Source organism: Pteronotus mesoamericanus, unplaced genomic scaffold, assembly GCF_021234165.1.
Source record: "Pteronotus mesoamericanus isolate MK-2021 breed Mesoamerican mustached bat unplaced genomic scaffold, CSHL_Meso_final scaffold_21, whole genome shotgun sequence".
Lineage (NCBI taxonomy): Eukaryota > Metazoa > Chordata > Mammalia > Chiroptera > Mormoopidae > Pteronotus > Pteronotus mesoamericanus.
This window is the reverse complement of record NW_026555310.1, coordinates 20,451,348-20,466,252: the sequence shown is the minus strand read 5'-3', so window position 1 is coordinate 20,466,252 and position 14,905 is coordinate 20,451,348.

The window sequence follows — 14,905 nt, the reverse complement described above, 5'->3', positions numbered from 1 at the left end:
ATCATCCCAATGCACCAAGGTTGTGGGTTCCATTTCCAGTCAGGGCACATACAAGAAGAAACCAATGAATGCAAAAATGGGTGGAGCAACAGATCAATGTCTCTCTCTCTCTCTAAAAACTGATGAAAATTAAACAAACAAACAAAAAAAAAAGCATGCACAAAGAGAGGCTGAACGTGTTGAAGATAAAATTTTTCTCATTATTTTATCCAGGCCACCCCGTGCCTAAAAAACAAAAAAGAAACAAATGATTTTCTTATCCCCCTTGAACCACAAGCACCCCACTGACTACCATTTCTAAACCTGCTAGCACTGTAGCCCAGATACTAATTTGTGGGTTAAATAGGCTTTTATAGGCTTGCCCTGTTATTCAAACACAATTCATAACTTCATTTCTGTAGGAAAATGTGTTGTGAATTCCAAATCCCAAACTATTTGAAGCAACCTGTTCATAAGTTTGGGACAGCTTGCTCACTGGGTGTTTTGTATTTAAGAAGTTAAATAACACCTTACTTGATAAAAATGTATTTGGACATGTGATTTGTATCACTATTATTAATCTTCAATAAATTAATCTGGAGTAAGTACCCAAAGGTGTGCTAACTTAATCTGAACCTCTGCAAAATCTGTCTGGTAAATTTCCAAGAACAGATTGACTCGCAATATTTTCAATGTCCAAAAATTTGTCTTTCAGTAATAAAGAATACCACGTTGCACATTTCAACATGTCTTCAGTCTTAAATAAAAATGAAATCTAAATGTAGCCAATAAATGCAATTCAACTAAGAATATCAAAATTTAAGCTGTTCCTTTTATTTATGTTTTATATAGGAAGAAAAACTTCGGAATTAATCATAGAAAGTATCCATAGTATTAATTATGCACAAAAACTAAAACACGAGACTGTCGGTGTGATATCAAACTTCCCAAAACACCATCCCTGTTACTGCCATACATCATTCTTCTGAGTCATTGAATGTCCTTTGAAATCATTACACAGTCGTTCTTCACAATATGTGTTAGAAATAAATATGAACTATTTGTTTTCAATCTACATCATAAGGAATTTATTGCCCCTGTCATAAACCAACCTAAAATTGGGCCAATGAGAACATTTAGATTTTTCTCACTCTAGGTTCCATACCTAGCTTTAAATCATGTTGCTCACTTATTCGAAACTTAAGGCTGCTCAGCATTAACCTATAGTTACTTAATAGCTGTCTGATTAAAGAATTAAACACAATTTCCCATATACTCTATTAATTAATGTATCACCTTTAGACAGAAACAATGTGGTAAAGGCAAGGGTGGAGGGCGGCAAAGGGTGTAAACAAGGCTATATGTAATAGTGTCAGGAATAAAAAAGTGTTCAACTAAGTATTTAGGAAACTTAACCTATCACATCTCTTCCTTCCTCTTTTAAGTTTTTAGATGCATTTTTCCTTAGTTCCTTATTCATTGGCTTTCTGAATTTAAGTAATATATTTAAATGTCAATTTTTAAAATTTATCAATAAAGTCAATATCTACTCTCTTCGTGTTATGAAAGATGAGGTAATTAGTAAACTTTTTATCTACCTCTCCTCCTTCCTCACCTAAAAAAATTAGCTATAATTTCATTTTTATATCATGAAGGTTTATCATTCACTTTCTTTTTGTCATGTGATTTAGGACCACTATAGTTTAATTTTTAAAATTAAAAAGTAGTAACACTTATATTATTAAGTGTAGATTGAGAAGTATTGACTTCATAAAAAAGAAAATATAATCTTAAGTCTTTTTTTTAATTTTTGAAGGGGAACCTTCCAGGTATCAGTATCTGACAAATTCCCTCTCATTTACATTCTTGCTTCCTTCCCTTCATATGGCCATATTTAGCTGCTACTATTACATGTATTTCACATAGTCTTTTTTCTACAATTTCTTTTTTGATTTCCTAATGAATCCTCTCGAATATGTTTTTCATATAGAGTGAGTGAATACTACACTAAGTTATTGCATGATTCAAAGTGTCTTTTGCATAATATAAAATGCAGTTTAATAACTTTTTCCCCTCCTAACTTTAAAGGCATTGATTCATTTTATTTGAGTATTCATTGCCACAGATAAAATTTTAATGTTCATAATATTGTCATTCCTTTAAATGTTCTCTTTCTCTCCTCCTTTATTTATATACAAAATTTTGGGAGGGGGATGGATTCTAAAACCCGAACAGAATGTGTTAAGATATGGAAATATCCTTCATATGCCTTGTGTATGTAATGATGACCATGAACATTGTGAGGTAATATCAGCAAAGAATCGAAGCTCATATATGGGGAAAAAATACTTTTAACAATTTCCATTTTTGGTTGTCTTTTCCTACACAAAAAATATGCCAGTATGGCAAGACTTCCGGTCTATCCCTATTTACCGTTTCAGACAGAGAACTCTCTCCTTCTAACCCCCCCACCTCCACCACCACCGCATGCCAAGCTACAACTGCCCTTTGTTCCCACCTCTCTGCCAGGGAACCACATGGTTCCTGAACTACCCCTCGGGCTGAAGGGTGAACATCCGCAGTAACAAGGTCTTCCTTGGAGGTTGGACTCAGGAAGATCTGGGTTAACCGTGTTAGCGGCTTGGACTGTTTGGCTAAGAATTTCTAGTTTTGTATCTTCGAAGTATGTTATGGAAGGACAGGAGATGGAATCTTGGGTCTTCATGGGCACATACCCTTGGCCTCTCACATCTTCTTGTGAAGAAGTGTCATGGTCAGAACAGGACCAATGTGGGTCCCTCTAAATGTCCTGCTACTCTATGTCTGAAGTTTCTCTGAAGCTGGTACAGTCTATTTTAAGAGATTTTTAAATTGAGTCTGTATGGTAAGAGTCCTCAACCAGAAGCCAGGATCTACTAACAGATAGCCAATTCTAATTCCAATGTCTGCATGCCTCTCTTAGAGGTATACCAAAACTGAAGTTAGTAGCTTACCCTTTAGGGATTTTATTAATACTACTTCCCACCCCAATAGCACTAGTTTAGAGGATTTCTAAATCTTTCCATTCTGGGAAACTCAAAGTTTCAATGAAATGAAAAAACAAAAGATACTTCTTTTTACTGAAATTCCAGAATTAAAAAAATTCATAAACTCTTCAAGGTGTGTTAAAAAATAATGATTTAAATACATTTGGGTTTTATCTATTGGGTAATTTTTTTCAATTGTGTTTCCTAATTTGTAATGGCCAACATTCTATTCAGCATATGGCCTTGGTAATAATCAGGGCATTCCAGACAACAGTGACTAACTACTACTCTTTGATTATCACCACAATATGTAATTTTTTTCTGTACATTTTACACACACACACATTTGTGAGCATCTTGGGTTTTAGATTCTGATTTATTTAGTTCATTGTTTATTCTCAAAAAAGAAATCATTGAATGTGGCCTTTAAAAATTATTTCTGAGTGAGGAATCCTGAAAATATAGGGTGACATTTGTCTGTCTGTTTTTGTTTTGTTTGTTTTCCAAGATGGGAATTCTTAGGTATATTTCTTACAGAGGCTCAGAAATGTTATTAAACCGATGTTCATTTTTCTAAATTCTTACTTGATATACAATAGTTATTTCTCCCAATTCATAAATATAAATCCTTGTTTTCTACTAGTGTATGCAATGATTACTAGGAAAATTTATTCACATTCCTTGAGATGGGAAAATATTGCCTATGTCCCTGGAATATTTATGAAAACACTCTATTGTCATATATAATGTTGATTTAATAATTTAACTAGTCCTATAATACACTGCATAGAGGGCAGAGATCATATTGTTTTCCATATGTGATCAGCATCCAGAATAGTCAATGAAAATGTATGATTGATGGAACTAAGTACATGTATTGACATCCTTGAGAAGGAAGTGAGCACTAAAGAATATTTGGAACTCAAGCTTTAATTCTAAGTTTTGGGAAATGTATTTGGAAAGAATCTTGTGAATGAATAAAGCCATAAAATCTCTGCTTTTCATTAAACTTCATTTTATGGCTTACAGAAAATTCATCCCCCTACCTCACCATTTTCACCCTTAAGCCAGGAGAATATCCCTTCTACCTTTAAAGTAGAAAAGAACACAGATGCTTGTAACATTCAAGTGATTGTAACTTATCCACTTCCTTTATATATATATATATATATGATACAGAAAACTGGGCAGTGAGAGTGGAGAATCATTGCTATTTTATTTTCTAAGCCTACAAAATCTCCCCAATTTCCACTTAGAGACATGTATGAATGTTTCTAGAGCCCCATAGTAGTTGTCCATTCGGAATAAACCAGGAATGCTGCATGGCATATAGGTGATGGTAATCAGAGTCTGGAGACTGAGTCTTGTACCAGTCACAGATGCTGGAGTTTTTATCTTCCCTAGTCCAATCCTTAAAGGTTCATGGCCCAATAAAAATATTTCTATGAATCACATATATAACTTTAAATTCTCTAAGTAGCCACATTAATAAGTAAAAGAAAGAGATGAACATAATTTTAATAATTTATTTAACCCAATATATCCAAAATAAAATCAACTTGACATGTAATTTTTATTAAAAAGCAATACACTTTAAATTAATATTTTTCTTAGGAAGGCTTTGAATCTAGTGCACATTTAGCACAACTCAGTTTGGACCAGCCAGAACCAGGGCTACCCTGTGGGGCAGTGCAGCAGAGGCATCAGTGTGTGCCTTTCCCAGCTCTTTTCAACCAGTCTGGCATGATCAAAAACCTGAGTTAACCTTGGAGAACAAGCACCAGAAAATACTCCTTGTTTGCCAGGCACTGGGACCTGGAGCAATTATGCTGATACAGCTCTGGTACCCAAGGTCCCAAAGCAAAGCTTGACACATCTGTGTTGAGAGATGAGCAGGCAGTGTTCTACTCTCTGCATCATATCAGTGATGGGACACTGGCACCGGCTGTGGTGTGTCAGGAATTTGTGAGCATCTACTCAGTCCCTCCCCCTCCAAACTCTATTCAATAGCTCCAAAGCTCGCCATGCTTTTTGATTAGATGTTTAGTTTTACCTAAGCATCATTAAATGATAGAACTGCGCTATTCTGGTACAATGTGAACAGTCATGGGATCAGAAGGTTGGCTTCTGAGGTTTATATTTTTTATATGAAGTCACCTGAGCAGTTACTGCAGAAGAGGGAATCAGTTTTCCTCATCTGTAATATCAGGAGTTGGGCTGAAAATGCCTATTTACTGTAAAAATCAATTAAATATCATAAAAGCATAAATAAAAATCATTTATTAAATGCACTCCAAACTTATTAATTCAGAACTATAATTGCAATCTAAAATTATGAAAAGGTGAATTCATGAAATGTTACCTCAGAGAAGAGGTTTTTAATTTTTCTAACAGAAAAAATTTCTATGGACTAGAAGGTCATCAAGAACTTACGAACCAGATTTTCCTTACATTTTGTCCTAACTTATTACTTGTCAAATGATTTAATGTGAAGAAATTTTTATTTTTATTAAATGATTTAATGTGAAGAAACTATTATTTTTCAAAATAATAGTCTACAGTAGTATCTCTTAAACATTTTAAGTCAAAGTTAATTAAAACAAAAATTTAAACAAAATTTAAAAACAAAGTAAAGCTTAATGTGTAGCCTTAGAAATCAGTCCTCAAGAATGATCTAAGGCAATAATTTAGAAACAGCATATTTCTAAATTATTTTTCAGCTTTGAAGCTGTAGGCTCAGAGAAAAAAAATTAAAAGAATCATTTCTCCTCTGATTTCTATCAATACTTATTTCTCTCTGTCTTTTATATAGTCATTGGTCCATTTATTTAGTAACTATTTACTAAAAACTTAATATATGCCAGTACTATGCTAATAAGCATCAGAGAAATAATAGTGTACAAAGTGTAATCCTTGCCTCAAAGGAGCTTATGGATATTGAGGAAGGAAAACAAGCAAAAAGGCAATTTCAATGTGCTGTGTTAAGTGCTACAAAAGGAGTAAATTTGGATTATAAGGGCCTCCAAAGTAGCATAGGAGAAACATTTAGCTCAGTCTTGGATTAGTCGTGAAAAGTAATTTACAGAAAAAACTTTAAACTGAAGTGACTTAGAAACCCACCAATGGGTGGAAGCAGGCGCTGGCTGAAGTTCTGCACATTTCTTGATAAAGAACAGGGTGCTTACAATTCCAGAAGTAAGAGAGAATGCGACCCATTTTGGGAAATACTAGGGTGTTTAGTATGACTGTATCACCAATTATAGTGAAATAGTGGTGATAGCATGAAGATATGTAATGTGGGTTCTTAACATCAATCTCTGATACATAAGAAAAATCAATAAAGATTATCTGAATAAACAGGTCATAATGCCAAATTAGTGTAAATTTCAAACTAACTACATTTTTATTCTGTAAGCCTAATGCTTCCGCTAAATTGGCACTCTATGCTTAAATTAGACTTTGCTGTAGATCTAGCAAATCAAAGTTTGAAAATGTTGCTTAGTAAATATTGAGTAGGCATTTGATATAATGGACAGATAAAAATAACTGTAACTAGTACATAAATTATTTCTTTGTAAATATGTTTTTGAATTATTTGAAAATACTTTAAAAACATTCATTCTCTTAAGTATTTTAAGTGTCCCTCCCACCCCGTAAGCTCAAGTACAAGCTTCATTTATATCATTTTTATTTTTTTAAAAAGAGAAACTGCTGTCCAGCATTTCTAAAATGGCTATATATTCAAACTTGGCAAAATAAAATGATCAGTTTTTTACTGTATTTGTTTTTATACATTTTCTTCCCTAATAATTAGATGTGCATACTAAAAAGAAATAACTTAAAGTTTGTAATTAAATTACATTGTCCAAGTTTGTCTTTGTGTTCTCACAATACAATTTCCCCAAAATGGAATCATCTTCTGGAAGGCAAGGCCTTGCAGTACAGGCTTCCCCCACTAGGTGAGTGTTCTAGGAACCATCTGTATCAGTGTCCCAGCTGGTGCTGTTATGAGAGGCTGCGATCAGCTTCAGTGAATTTTTTTCTGAAGACTCAATGTGTTTGCCAGTTTCACGATGGGTGATTTATGAGCATACCTGCCCACACTGCATTTGAGTGACAAAACAATGGCATGACCCCTGTGCCCCACCCTCCCTAGTCACCCGATCTTGCCCTGAGAGACTTTTTTGTTTGTTTGTTTCCCCAAATAAAAAAGTCCTCAAAGGGAAACGTTTTGCTGATGTGGGAGAAGTGAAACAAAAAACAGCAGAAGAACTAAAAGGCATCAAAACTGACAAGTTAAAACACTGTTTTGAGCAGTGGAAAAATGTCTTGTTAGGTGTATTGCATAAAATGGAGTGTACTTTGAAGGTGACTAAAGTTTAAACATGTAAGAATAGATACATATCTTTTTATAAATATATTTCCCCTCATATGTAACCTTAAGAGTTTACACAATGAGCAAAAAGAACTTGAAAAAAAATGTAAATACCATTCCTAAGTGAAAACCCCTCATAGGTAGACATACAAACCACCCATTTCCCTTCCTTGATTTGCTCTTTTATTTTTTTCTTTCAGGGAAGAAAACCAAAAGGGAAACTCTATTAGTTTCCTATTGCTGCTTTACCAAATCATCACAAACTTATTGGCTTAAAACAACAAAAATTTACTATTTTGCATTTTGCAGGTTAGAAGTCCAAAATGGGTCTCGCTGGCCTAAAACCAAGGTATTGGCAGGACTGTATTCTTTTCTGGAGGCTCTTGGGGAAACTTCATTTTCTTGTTTTTCTGGCTTCTTGAGGCTGTGTTACTTGTCTCATGACCCATTTTCATGTTCAAAGTCAGCAATGTTGAGCCTTTCTGGGAATGCCATCTCTCTGATCCCTTCTTCCCTGTATAAGGAGGCTTGTGATTACATTGGGCGCATCCGGATAATCCAGGATGATCTCTGTATTTTAACCAACTGGCTACCTCAATTTCATCTACAACTCCAATTCCTCCTTGCTATGTAATATAACATATTTACAGGTTGTAGGAATTAGGCTGTGGATATCCTGGCGGGGGGTGGAGGGCTATTACTCTCCCTGCCATGGAAACAATCAGGGTAAGAAAACTGAATCTATTTTGAACCTATGTTGTAATTAAACTATATTTTATTTTTTCCCAATAAGATTTGATGGGAACATGATGTTAAGTTTTCGTGAAATTTCAAAGAAGACACAAGACAAAGCCCCTGTCTTCATGAAGTCTGCAAAAAGAAAAAAAATAAACACACACACACACACACACACACACAGATACACACACACACACACCCCCCAAAGTAGAAATCTCCTGGGACAACAACCTTGCGCCACTTTAAGTACTCATTAAGTACAGACATAATTGTTGCTATTATTAACATCAATCACATTAATGTGATAATGTATCAATAATATTTCATTACATAAATCATAATATACTATTAGAATAAGAACAAAATATGTCTTTCATCAGTTGGGTGATTCATCAGTACCCACAGAGAAAGTAAAAAAATTTAGTCATTCAACCAACTAAGCAACATGGTGCTAAATAGCTGATTTGAATGATCTTTTATTTCATCAACATGAATGTTTTTTTACTGAAGTGACAGATCATTGTAGTATCAAGTAGGGGTGGCACCAGATTTTCTAAGTATTTATGAATGTCTCCTTTTAATGTTCTAGGAAGGAAACAATACTTTGGGGATTATAATAACCATTTATGATCCTTGAAAGGTTTCTATTATAGACTTTATCAAGTTAGCCAACCTTTTCCTTTATGTTTCATTATTTTCCAGAAAAAAAAAGCTTGAAATTCTACTTTCAGTGCCTCTTCTTTTTGTGCTAACCAAAAACTCACTTTAAAAAATTACTCCTAGGTCTTTGTTAGGAAAAAAAAACCCAAAAAAACATTATTTACTCTCTTTCCTCAACTAAAAAATGTGGTAGAGTTTAATTAACATATTTTACTTGCCATTGCAGTTAATAAAGCTAACTTTAATAAATAAATAGTTTAACATGTTGTTGAGTGCCTACTAAGTGTAGTACTATCCCAGAAGGTGTGCATATAGTAGAAGATAAGACAGACAAGGGGAGACAAGAATCCATAAATAAGCCAGAAAAAAGGATCAAATTGTGATAACTGTTACGCAGAGAATTGAAATGAATGGTGTGATCTGGAGTGATTGTGTAGTCAGAGACGGATTGTCCAGATTGTGTAGTCAGAGACGGCCTCTCTCAAAGGATGGCATTTAAATGGGGATCATAATAACAAGCAGAAGCCAACCATGCATAGATTGGCAGAAGTACACTCCAGTGCTCCAGTGGGACCACTAATGGAAATAAGCATTAATGCAAGCTTGATGTGTGGGAGAAGGGAAATGAAACCAGAGCATAGTAGGCTAACAGGCTAGTGGGCTGAAGGGACAGTGACACAAAATGGTCTTAGAGAGGAAGCCACATGGCATCTAGAGCATTCTGAAAGTCATGGTAAAATAGATGATGGGAATTCATTGAAAAGTTTAACACAGGAAGAGAATTTTATTCGACATATATTATAAAAAGATCCTTCTGGCTACTATGTGAAAAAATAATCATTTGTGCGGGGGGAAACTAGTATTAAAAACGAAAACAAAAACAAAGTAGAGACTATATTACATTAATCTGAGTGAGGATGGTGATGTGGCTAAAATAATGTAACAGAAATGAGGAACACTGGCTAGCTTTGTGTTATCTTTTGGGAGTAGCACAACAAAATTCGGTGACTGCCTGGATGTGGAAGAGATAAAGATAAGAATCAATAATAACTCACATATTTTTGAATTGAGAAAGCAGTTGAAAAATTGCGCTATTTATAGAGATGGAGAAGAAAAATAGAGAAGCAGGTTGGTGGAGAAAGCGAAGACTCTGTTTTACGGGAGATACATGTGTCTCCCATCAAAAGGACTTGAGAGTGATGTGGGAGTTTGGTGTAGGAAGGACTCAATAAAGAAAGAGGACCATAAGTTAACAAGCACTAATAGCGTGATTATGTGATTTCCTTCAGAAATGCTTAACACTCAGGTATAGAAACTGAGCAGGTTGTTTAAACCAACATCCTTGTGGTAGTAAAAGTGGTATTAAAAGAGCTAAGTGAGAGTTTGAAAGCTCTGGTAAGATTGAGAGAAGTGATGCTCAAATGGGTCTGGAATCAACAGGGAATTAAGTGAAGCTAAAGGAACTGATGGGTTAAGAGACAAGGGAAGACTGAAAGGATTGAAGTTTTATGAGACTGAAAAGTCTAGTTGGAACAAAAAAGAGCTCCCTTCGCACCTCTCCAGGGAACATCATTCATATTAAATTCCCAGAGTTGTGCTCATATGGAATACAAAGTAGTGTTTCCTACAGTCGTTCTATGTGACATCCTTGAAGGAAAGTTGGAGGTACAGAAGATTGCAGTTAGTGTCTTAAATGGGAAGTTATGATTTCAGATGTGGGATGTTAAGGAATGGGGTTTAGTCATGTAAATAAGTGGCTGAACAGACAGTTTGTGAACACTAGTCATCCATAAAAAGGCATAAAAACTGTTGCAACAAGATGACAAAAAATGGTTAAGTCTAGAAAGAGAAGATATTGAGGTAGATACAAATATTTATGAAAGTATATGAAAAGATAGTGTCATTATTGACCATAATAATATAATTCCAAGGAAAAATAGAAGAGGAGGCAAGAATGGGAGAGAGAGAGAAATGGAGGTAGGGAAGAAAAAGGGAATAAATGAAAAGGCAGGAAGGTATGTTTTGACAAATTAGAATCAAAAGACTGTGCTACAGATTATGGCATCTGTCCTCTTAATTGCATTATTCTCTTAAATGATCTCTGTCTTGTTCCCATCTGGTACATTTTCACAAGGCTTCACAAGAGAGCTTTTTAAAATACCAAATGGATCACAGCACTCACCTCCATAAACCCTTCAATAGCCTCCCATTATCCACAGAATAATGTCCGAGTGTGGCAATCAAGGACCTTGATGATCTGATCACTGCATATTCCTCCAACCACATTTCCCACCACATTCCCTGTAATTCCCTTGCAACACAATTACTTGTCCATCTATGCAAACACTGTGTCAGTTCTCACATCTGTTTTATGCTCTAGCTATTTCCTTTAACTGTGCTGCAATTTGAAAACTACATCACATTCTCTGTGAAGCCTTCTCTAATTCTCCACCTGTTCGAATCATCCATTTCTTGACATATCTATGCCAAGAAAGAACCATCATCCTCTCACCTCCTATTCTACACTACACTATGTATCCTCTACATGCTTCTATTATGCCATATTTCCAGCTGTATTATTTGTTAGCAATTTCTAAGCTTTTTGAGGGCACAGACATTGTGTTTCTTTAGGACCCAGAAAAATGCCTAGAAAATAGTTGGTGCTCAATACTGGCTGCTGAATACATGTTTTCTAATATAAGGTGGAAGGCATGGTAAAGAATGAGTGAACATGCTATATAGCATCAGGCAGAATGTTTGAAAGTAATCAGACCACAGTAGAACCTTTTTTTATCATTTTCTAAAATAGTTGGTAGATTTAAATTTAACTGTTAATAGTATAAGTAAACAATCCTTGTCCAAAAGCCCAGAGGCCAAAGGGGTTTTAGAACACTGAAAAAACGGGGTCACAGAAATGTAATATGGTATATATACACCACATATTATATAGCACTACCAATGAGGTCTGGGACACTATCCTATAATCAAATATGTTGATATTTCTTCCATAAAATATATGAATATTCACACTAAATAATTAGCTTTTTGTCAGGTCCATTTAGGTTTTCCATTAAATTAATTACCCAAAATTTTATATTTCCAATTTTCCATTTACAAAATGACTTGCAAAAATTTTCAGAACTGCCAGTACAGAATTGTAAGTTTGTTTGAAATGCTATTAAATCCATAGTCAATATTGCCATAGGAGGTACTACTGCAACTACTTTAGTTTCCTTCATTTGTTAATAAAACAATTTGTAACAAAATGACTCAAATGCAGTAACCAGATAGACAAATATAAATTTTTTCCCTTTTTTATAACATTTTGCATAATTATGCAGAGTACTTAAAAGAATAATAAATTTTAAAAAGTACACAAATAATATAGACCTAATCACCTCACTCTAAGAAAAGACTGCTTGGACTGATGCATAACCCTCTGGTAACATTTTGCCTGGCTTAAAAACCACCTTGTTAGCTTTCAGGTATCACTTTTTACAAAGTCTTTAAAGAGAGAAACACTACAAAACCTATTTTCTACTATGCAGATTTCCACAAATTATGTCTTGGACTCATATAATATTATGAGACTTAATCATCCTCAATAGCAAAAGCAAAATAATAAATTTGCAGTCCTAGGAAACAATGATCAGTGTTGGCTGGAGCTTATGGACAGAGGAAATCACCTTATTGTTTCCCTAAAATCTGTACATCAATGGCTTCTGAACATTTTCTGAGGAGCTTTATGCTTGGTCTGGCAACACCTATAATAACATTGTTAGTTAACAGTAAGATATTTTTAAAAGCTAAAAATTTACCCTTAGTGTCCTCAGAACATTACTTCAGGAAATTTCCATAGGAATGTATGTGCTACAAAATATTCTTACCTTAATCAATTTGTTAATTTGAATATATTTATTTTCATAGTTTCAAAGTCAAATTGTGTAAATAAACTATTACACATTTAATACATTTAATACATTATTTGCAATAGCTTCTTTTATAGTATTTATTATTAAACATTTAATAATACATTTTAATAATAAATGTTTAATAAGTGTATTAAACATTTAATACATTATTTGCAATAGCTTCTTTTGTAGTATTTATTATTAAAATAATAACTGTTACCCAGAAGTTTAATATCTTTTTTATCTATTCCATAAATGTATCTAATTTTTTAAATTTTTGCTGATTTTTTTTTTTACTTTTTAAAAAAGATTTTATTTATTTTTAGAGAGAGGGGAAAGGAGGGAGAAAGAGAGTGAGAGAAACACCAATGTGTGGTTGCCTCTCATGTGCCTTCAATTGGGGACCTGGCCTGCAACCCTGGCATGTGCTGAGACTGGGAACCAAACTGGCAACCCTTTGGTTCTCAGGCTGGCACTCAATCCACTGAGCCACATTAGCCAGGATTGCAGCTAATTGTTAGAAAAATATTTCCATGAGTTCTCACTCACTGTCCAATAACCATTTTGTAGCTGTCAAGAAAAAGAAGTTGTTTACACAACCCTTAGAATGCAGATATGGGTATACATTTTTTCATAATTTCTCCCTTGAGATCCGTATTATATAGCAGTAACATTTAGGCCCCCAAAAAGAAAGGAAACTTTCCTTTCATTATATAACAAGTTTCTCAAAGCCAATGTGAACTTTCTTTATTACTACTGATAATCAGGTTAGATAGCTCCACATCACAACCATAAAAGTATGCATGACAAAAGAGACAAATCCATGCTGGTAACAATTTTACTGAACCACTTTGCACAGGAGGATATAGAGTAAAGAAAAGGGTTAACAAAATTATTATAATATCTTCTCATTCTGTTCCTCTCTGTTCCTTCCTTATCAATGGGCACAATGACAATTAAACCTGTGTAGAGGACTGGAACAATTCCACAAAGAGTTGTCCCAGACATTTAATGATCAGAATTTGTGATAGCCCACATTGTGGTCCATAGGTTAGATATCTTAGACCAGTTGGAATTAGAATACTGTAAAGCACGTCACATTTATCGACACTATTCAAAACAATAAATAAATATCAATGAAATATTGAATTTTACTTTTAACAAATGACTTCCACAGTGACACCAATGTATATTTCAAATCTCTTCCTTTTAAATACAACAAATAAGCTGTATTAAAGAACAGAATTTTAGTAAATCAGATTACAATACTAAAAAAAGACAAAACTAAAAAAAAACACCCATATAGACATTTTAGTATCTACCTTTAATCTAGTTCAAGAATACACAAGTGGATTAAGTCCCCAGACACAATGTTTATTTTTTCAGTTGGAGCAGCAAAGCAAGTCAATGCTGTCAAGTCAGACAAAACTACAAACTGTCATCATGACAACTTCCTCTAAGACGTTCAGCATGGCAAATAATTTTCCCAGGTACCTCTGTGGTCCAGACTCAGTACCCTTTCCCTTTACAACTCCCAACTTACTCCTTTATCACCTCAAAGCCACAAGGGATCCAAAACAAGGTAGACATTTTCAGGAATCTTTGGTAAAAGATTCTTTTTAGGCATTATTTGAAAAAAAGATGATGAGAAAAATTAAAAGGCAATATACACATAAGAGTGTTTCTAAAAATATTAGGGAATTGCAGAAGGAGGGAATATGCAATGAATGAATAAAGATATATGGGAATAATGAACTAAGTGAAATAGCAAAGAGAGGTAATTTTAAAGAAAAATAAAGGAAGGATAGCAATAATGAAATCGATTTTTAAAGGTTGGGAGGAGGGCTGCTGGCAGAGGGAGAGAGTAGATATCCAAATCAAAGTAATAATGATATCTTTTCCTGATAGGCTAATATATCCACATTTATGGTCACTAGATGAGGCACAGTAGAAATTTGTCCAAACCTCCATAGATAGACATGAGAAAGTTGGAATAAACATTTTCTTGCCAGTGGTCTAATAAAAAAAGCAACCTGTTATTGCATACATTTCTGTAGATGCTCATAATTTGATGAACAATATATCTAGAACAATTAGACAATAAAGTAAAAAAACCAAGTAGTATAAAAATGTGTCAATTACCTACAGTAGGTCCTGAATCAATCTTTACAAAGGATGATTATGGTTTGACCTGAGATCTGTCAAGTATATTTTCT